The 7,414-nt window shown below is 41.4% G+C and overlaps 1 protein-coding gene across 1 annotated transcript in view; it reads left to right on the top strand.

Annotated features, from left to right (window-relative positions):
- Positions 1-5,382, top strand: part of LOC123605856 (protein shisa-9-like) — a 153,980-nt gene extending 148,598 nt beyond the window's left edge. The window contains exon 4 of the transcript XR_006715942.1: positions 5,259-5,382. The gene's annotated coding sequence lies outside the window, so the exon portion shown is untranslated. The remainder of the gene's footprint in view (positions 1-5,258) is intronic.
- The last annotated feature ends 2,032 nt before the right edge of the window (positions 5,383-7,414 follow it).

Here is a 7,414-nt window from a genome sequence, read left to right as displayed (position 1 = left end):
CAGCAAAGAAACCATATAACAGGGTGAAAAAGAGGGCAAGGACCCAAATAGACATTTTCCAAAGAAGACATACAAAAGGCTAACCGGTATAAGAAAAGATGCTCAACATCGCTAATTGTCAGGGAAAAGCAAACCAAAACCACAATGAGCTATTACCTCACACCTGTTTGTTAGGATGCCTATTCTCCGAAAGTCAAAAGATAACAACTGTGGGCAAGGATGTGGAGGAAAAGTGAACCCTTAAGCACTATTTCCAGGAATGTAAATTGGTACAGCCATTGTGGAAAACAGTTTGGAGGTTCTCAAAAAGTTAAAAATAGAAATACCATATGATCCAGCAATCCCACTTCTGGGTGTAGATCACTATCTCAATGAGACATCTCTACTCCCATGTTCATTGCAATATTATTCAGTAGCCAAGATATGGAAACAACTTTAAGTGCCCATCAAAATAAAGAAAAATGGCCTGTGCATTCAGTGAAATAGTATCTGGCCAGAAAAAAAGAAGGAAATTCTACCATTTCTGACAACGTGGGTGAACCCAGAGGACATGATTCTAAGTGAAATTAGTCAGACGCAAACAGACAGATATTGTATAATCTCATGCACATGTGAAATCTTCGTCTAAAGAAAAGTTAAACTTGTAGAGACAGAGAGTTGAAGGGTCGTTACCAGAGGCTGGAGGATGGGCAAAAGGGGGAGATACTGATCAAAACGTACAAACTTTCCATTGTAAGATGCACAAGTTCTAGCGACCTAACGTACAGTACTGTGACTACAGTTAACAATACCATATCGTATATTTGAAATTTACTAAGAGAGCAGATCTCAAGCATTCTAACCACACCACAAAAACAAAGTAGCTATGGGTGGTGATGGATATGTTACCTAGTTTCATTGTGGTTATCACTTCACAGTGCATGCATATATCAACATATCACATTGTAAGTCTCAATTACATAAAATTTTTATTCATCAAAACTAATAAATAAGTAAGTAAATGAAGACCAAAATAAAGAGATAAATGAACAAAATTCCAATGTGTGAAAATGACTCTGGATAATGCCTGAAACATAGTAACAGCCACCAGAGGTATAAGAGGACCTGGGAAATAGATACATACGTGGTACTTCAGTATACCTGGAGCAAAAAGGTGAGGAGAGAATACAGGCTTATTTTAAGAGATGAAGCTGGACAAGTAACCAAAGCCTGTTTCTGCAGGACCTTGCAAACCAGTAAAGAACTTTGTGCTTTTTCCGGAAAGTACTGAGAGGCCATTGAAGAATTTCAATCATTCACTGACTGATTGCTGAGCTTTCATTGTTAAAAGATCATTCTGATTGGAGATGGAGAATGAGTTGACGTGAAATGGAAGTGGGTGGCAGGAAAAGTAAACAGGCCAATTTTAAGGCTGTGCGTGAGATGATGGTGGCCTGGCCTATGTTAGTTGCGCAAGACTGGAAGTAGTGGGAAGATGAGGCAATTGTTTCAAGACATACAAGTGAGAGGTCTTGATGATTAGCTATTGGGGTTGGGAGAGAGGGAGAGGTCTAATGGGTCAGTTGCTACAGTGGGATCGAGAAGGGCAAGAGACAACTTGCATTGAGCTACGACAGGATGACCTTGGTGGGAAGGATACAACTGGGAGGTGAAGGCCAGAACCCAGATGACCATATGTTGAGGAGAGGCGGGGAAGTGAAGAGTGGAGTCAAGATCATTGACTTGTCAACAGTACTGCTTGTTGCCACCTAACATCCATTCCCACCTTCTCTCATATTGAGAGAATTCCTGATATTTAGTTGGGTACATGGCTTTGTAGACTAAGCCTTTACATTACCAGGAAGTGTGAAGTTATGGTCAACAGAATGCAAATGGAAGTGAGGTGTGCTATGGGCAATGGTGTTAAAAGAAAGGATGTGCTCTCCCCTCCGCATTTTCCTTGCCTGCTGGCTGCAAGCAGATCTGCTGTGCTGAGTCATCTTTGACCTTGTCAGTAAGGAACCACAGAGCAACCATACAGAATCCTGGGTATCTGACACTACAGGGTAACCATTCTGGGTTTGAACATATACCTAGACTGTTACATGAAAGAGAAATACATATTTTGTTGAAGCCACGGTTATTTATAGCCCCTGTTAGAGCAACCTGCTCTATATCCAAACTATTACAGAATTTGATACAAGAAGGGAGTGGCTGATGGTTTAGAACCCAACATAAGTGGCATATGTTTGGTGGGCAGGCAGTAGGTGGGAAGGCACAGGTATTACAGGCTGCAAGTCTGGTGACAGTTTTTATGTTGTGACAAAACACTAAGCTGTTGTCTATGATCATTCTCATGGCGGATCACATGCCATCAGAACCTGAAACTCAAGAAGAAATTAATCGAAATATTTGGAATGTTGGTGTCTGTGGGATGCATTTTGCCACTTTCACCAGGAACCTGCCACAAACAGATCTCAGGCTAGGGTCAGCCAGTCTGCCAGCACTGATTCACGGGTATACAGCTTTTCTAAGGAAGCTCTTTCTGCCTGTAGATGACAATCCAATTTGGCGGCAACGAGAGTGACTAGTGCCTCCAAAGCCTGAGAGAGGCAAAAACTTCTGCACCCCAAACTGAAGGAATTACAAGTGGCTTTCAATAGGTAGCCTAAGCAGGACAGGACACCCAAGCCTTTCTCAGTCACCTCCCCAATATGGCTGACTCAAGGTAAATTGGCGAAGTGCAAAATAGCCGTCATTGATTTAGTAGGGAGACTTGGTAAAGCCCAGAACAAGCTACACAGAAGACCAGAGTTTTCAGGCCCCAAAACGATGCCTGAACAAAATATTTCAGTTTGATTATTTACATACAGAATTTGACAGACATAAAAGTAGACCAGAAGCCTAAATGTTTGAGGGAATTTTCTTGCAAAAGAAACCATAGCCTAGGAAAATGGGGAGGAGAGAGCATATCCTTTCTTGTAACGCCATTGTCAATAAGGCATAGACTAGTTTGACCTCTAATACAATCCTTATGATCCCCTTTCTGCGCAGCAGGAAGTGGGCTGCAAAAGCCATCCTATCCTCAAGAAGTGTATATTCTTCCAAACAGCCACTTCAGATTTGTCCACAGAGGATGATGAACATGAAAGAATGTTCCAGAGGGAAAGACAAAAGTTAAAGATGACAGTAGAGGAAGCAACGCCTCCCAGACAGCAGAATCAGGACCTACTGAATGAACTGAGACCCCAAAGAGTGCCAGGACAGGGTTCTGTCATAATTCATGCCTAGGGGAGTTGGATCATTGCTAGGGACTTATGTTACCTCATTATTCGCTCTTCTCTTTCCAGTATTGGAGTTTTTATAGCAATATCCTACTCCAGGGATATATATTGGTTGGTTTGGAGACTAGACATAACTCATGCTTTAGTTTATAGTTTGTCAGATAGGAACTCTATCCCTATCGAATGGAGAGAACCAAGGAGTAACAAGAGATACTAAATTTTGACCCAGATGTAGTCATTCTATGAGACCTGGAGGTTTTATTTCTTGAATATGACAATGTTCTATGAGTGGGGATGATGCTCTGTGTGTATTTGCGGACAGTTGTTTAATCAAAGGGGTAGACCCTGACAGAAACTGTTAGTGGTCACTCAATAGTCATGCCCTCAGTTCTCTCATAGAAATGGAATGCCCTATTTCTGGCTGAACACATAACCACTCAAAAAGAAAGACCACATTTCCCAGCCTCTCATGAAGCTATGTACAGCCAGGTGACTAAGTTCAGACCAATTAAATGGGAGCAGAAGTGATATGGAAAACTTTCTGGTTATTCTCTGAAGCTAGAGGCATGTCCTCCCCTTTCCCACGTTCACTTCCCACTTCCTGGATGTGGACATGATGCTGAGTCCTCTCAGTTCTACCCTAGAGGTGGTGAAGCACCTTCACAGAAGGAACCTGAGTCCCTGAGAGGGTGGAGCTGCTAAGCCAGCTATGGACTGCATATGCCCAGACTATTCAGGAAGGAACGAATATATTACTGGGTGTGTTTGTTGAAGCAACCGAACCTATATCTAACCAGACATTACTCTAAAGAATGTGTTCATATTGTAGACAGTAGGAAGCTAATAACAGCATTTGAACTCTCATGATTTGTTACAAGTATTTTTGTTCTAATGTTGAGTAAATTGATGATATGCCAGTATCATCAAACGAAAATCACTAATCCTGAGTTTGTAGAACTTGAATAAATCTATCAATAACCCAAAGCAGTCATTGTTTACTCTTTTCTATGTTTGCAAACGTGGATGGGAATTGGGAAGAAGAGCGCCAACCACCTGAAACAGATAAATTTACACATCACACAGTTAGAAAAATGAAGTTAAAGTTCCAACAAAGGATACATGTTCGATATTTTGTTAAATACTGGGACTGCTTTGAAATGTATATTATCAATACCTCCTTTTAAATAACCTTCTTAGATTTTGCTAACTCGAGACTCTAAGGTCTACCTTTCCCTCTTCTGCTGAGTACCATAAGGTCTCCACTTACGATCTAAATGCTACAAACTTTGTTATGAGACAGTCTTATGGGACAATATCTAGAGGACTAGACAATATCTAGACAATATCTAGAGGAAAGTTACAGACTTTCAATGTGACAGTTTTTAAAAGAAACCTTGACATTTTTGTGGGTTCAGTGTTCAGGGCTCAGTGCTCTTGTGACTGACGAGCAATCTCTTTCATCAGTGCAAGCCTTTGTGATAAAATCTTACTCGACTTCTGTGTCTGTTATCTTAAAGTCTACCACACCTGGCGCTATAGTCTGTGGCCTATTTCTCTTGACATACTATTAAAAGTCAAGATCTATTCATTGTTTCATTTTGCCTCACGGCCCCCAAGCCCCACCTTCCACAGGCAAAGGAGATTGTCTTTTAGGCCTAGGAGCCAATGAAAGTGATCCAGTACTTGGTTTGTTCCAAGTCTGGGAAAGTTCCTCCTGCCCCAGAGCTGGCATCGAAATTGCAAACGGTAAGCAGTTCTCAGAGGAGACAGAGACAACAGCTCCCCCATCCTCCCAATATCTCAAGTCCCTTAATAGAGTCTGTTGCTGAAATTGGTAGATATTTGTGTTCAATTTCTTTCTCTCCAGCAGTCTGACTCTTGTTTGTATTCATAAAGAAATTGTTGACCTTATGGATTCATTCTCGGCACTATGACCTCAAAGACGATCTCTCTGAGACACGTACCGACACACTGCCTTTTCTCCAACTTGCCTAGGTGGTTCCCTGAGACAAATGTGGAGCTGGTTTCAAATCTTCTCTGTGACCTGGTGTGCCTGATGAGGACCAAAGAGAAAAACTGCTACTTGGGCCTTCAAATTTTCTGACTCCAAGACAGAGGCTCCTATGGGATTCCAGTCTCAGTCATTCACAGAATGGAGAGATGGTAAAAGGATGTCCATCGGATGCCTGAATTCTTCCCATTGTGTGGGGGGTCTATGAACAGGCCTAAGGTTTCATCTCAGCTCCACGAACTGCCACTTTTGTAATATCATCCCTCTCTGAGCCTCAGTTTCCTTATTTGTGAAATGGGCACAGTAAGATTCAGACTTATGGTTTTTGTGAAAATGAAACACAAATTATCCATAGAGAGTACTTAACTACCTTGTAGGCCATTTATCACCTCAAGGAAATCTTAGCCTCTGAGAGGCTCCAAAATATAAATATTTTTTGGAATTAGGAGGTTCCTAGGAAACTCAAAGCACATGTTCCCTGGAGATTTCCCATGAAGTGTTTGTCATTATAAGTTCCCACGAATGGCTCAGCCTATTGCTTTTGCCTGAGAATAGGCTTGTAGTTAAAAAACAAAAAACCCTGAAGAGCATTCAAAGAGCAGGTATCCTTGAGAATGCCAGGTGTGGGAGGCACATAGAAGACAAGACAGGAGTGAGCCACACCACGGCTCAACAGAAGCCCTTGGGTACTTCAGGAAGTAAGTCCTATTTTTTGAAGGCCCTATGCTTGGAGGCTCATCTTTGCCATGTAGTTCCCAAGAGTTGGGGTGCCTGACGTAGCTCACAAAACCCTCAGTCCTCTGGGACAACTTCTGTATTATGAGATCCTCCTGACTGTGGGTCACCACACCTGGAGTGGGGTTTCTTGTGAGACTGTGTCTCTGCCTCTCCTGTTTCCATATATTTTGTGCTTTTATCCGTTATTTTACAGACACTGTTAAGCTATCTTTCCGATCCTTTTCAGAGGGAATTGTTCCATAAGCAGCTGTTGAATCCTTGTGTTCATGGGAAGAGGTGAGTTCCGGATCCTCCCATGCTGCCATCTTGACCCCAGCTCCACAGTCCATACTCTAAACCACATGTGAAATAATACATTTTTGAAACCACTCTTTGGGCAAATAGCAATGATACGTTTCTTCTGAACGTGTATTCTGAAATGTTATCAAAAGTCCATAGAATGAAAGCCACTGAGCAAGAAGATGGAGCTAAGGATGACTGAGACAAAGTTCTACCCTCAGAGGGGCTGAAACACTCCTAGGGGAGATGAGATCGATGAAGGAGCAATTTAATGCAATCAGGAAGGTCCTCGGTAAATTGACAAGGAGTTCAGAAGGAAAAGAAACTCCCTTCAGCTAGAAAATCAGGAAAAGGATGCTGCAAGGAGGTAGCACAACATGCATATTCCCACTGCAAAGAAGCCACTCTGGGGGACTATACCTTTGTTTTCATTGTATTGCTTCTGCTCAAAAATAGTTTAGGACGATACTTTGGGAAAGGGTCACCAAGGAAAGCAGCGTCATTACTCTAAACTCTCCTTTTTTATTCAGAAGTATACTTCCCAGAATGAGATTTCAATATCCCACTTTGAATCATGGATAGAACAACTACACAAAAGATCAACCAGGGAATAGGAGAGTTGAACAACACTACAAAACAACTATGTTGATTCAAAGTGAATAAAAGTTGTTTTTTTTTTCTTTTTAATTTTAGAGAGAAGGGAGAAGGCTTTCATTGAAGCCCAAGTTAAGATAGCCACCCAGGATACAAAATCTTCACAAAGAAGAGACTTCTCTGAGGAAGGAACAGTCAGTGCAGGATTACATATGTTTTTTTCACACGAAGCATCATAAATCATCATGGCCAATGACATTCCAGAAACTTACAGACTTTATCTCATGTCTTAGTATCTGCAAGACTGTATGACTTTAATCTTATGGAAACCAGGGACATGTGTTTCTTGTTCTTTATGTTTGAAATGCTCCTTTTTGGTTATTTTTATTTTTATTTTTTGAAGCTTTCAATTTTTTATTTTTTTAAAAAAATGTTAGAGAAGGAGGAGCCAAACCCTAAGAGACTCTTAAAAACTGAGAAAAAACTGAGGGTTGATGGGGGGTGGGAGAGAGGGAAAGTGGGTGGTGGG

The sequence above is a fragment of the Leopardus geoffroyi genome, chromosome A2, assembly GCF_018350155.1.
Source record: "Leopardus geoffroyi isolate Oge1 chromosome A2, O.geoffroyi_Oge1_pat1.0, whole genome shotgun sequence".
NCBI lineage: Eukaryota > Metazoa > Chordata > Mammalia > Carnivora > Felidae > Leopardus > Leopardus geoffroyi.
This window is presented reverse-complemented; position numbering and strand designations above follow the sequence as displayed.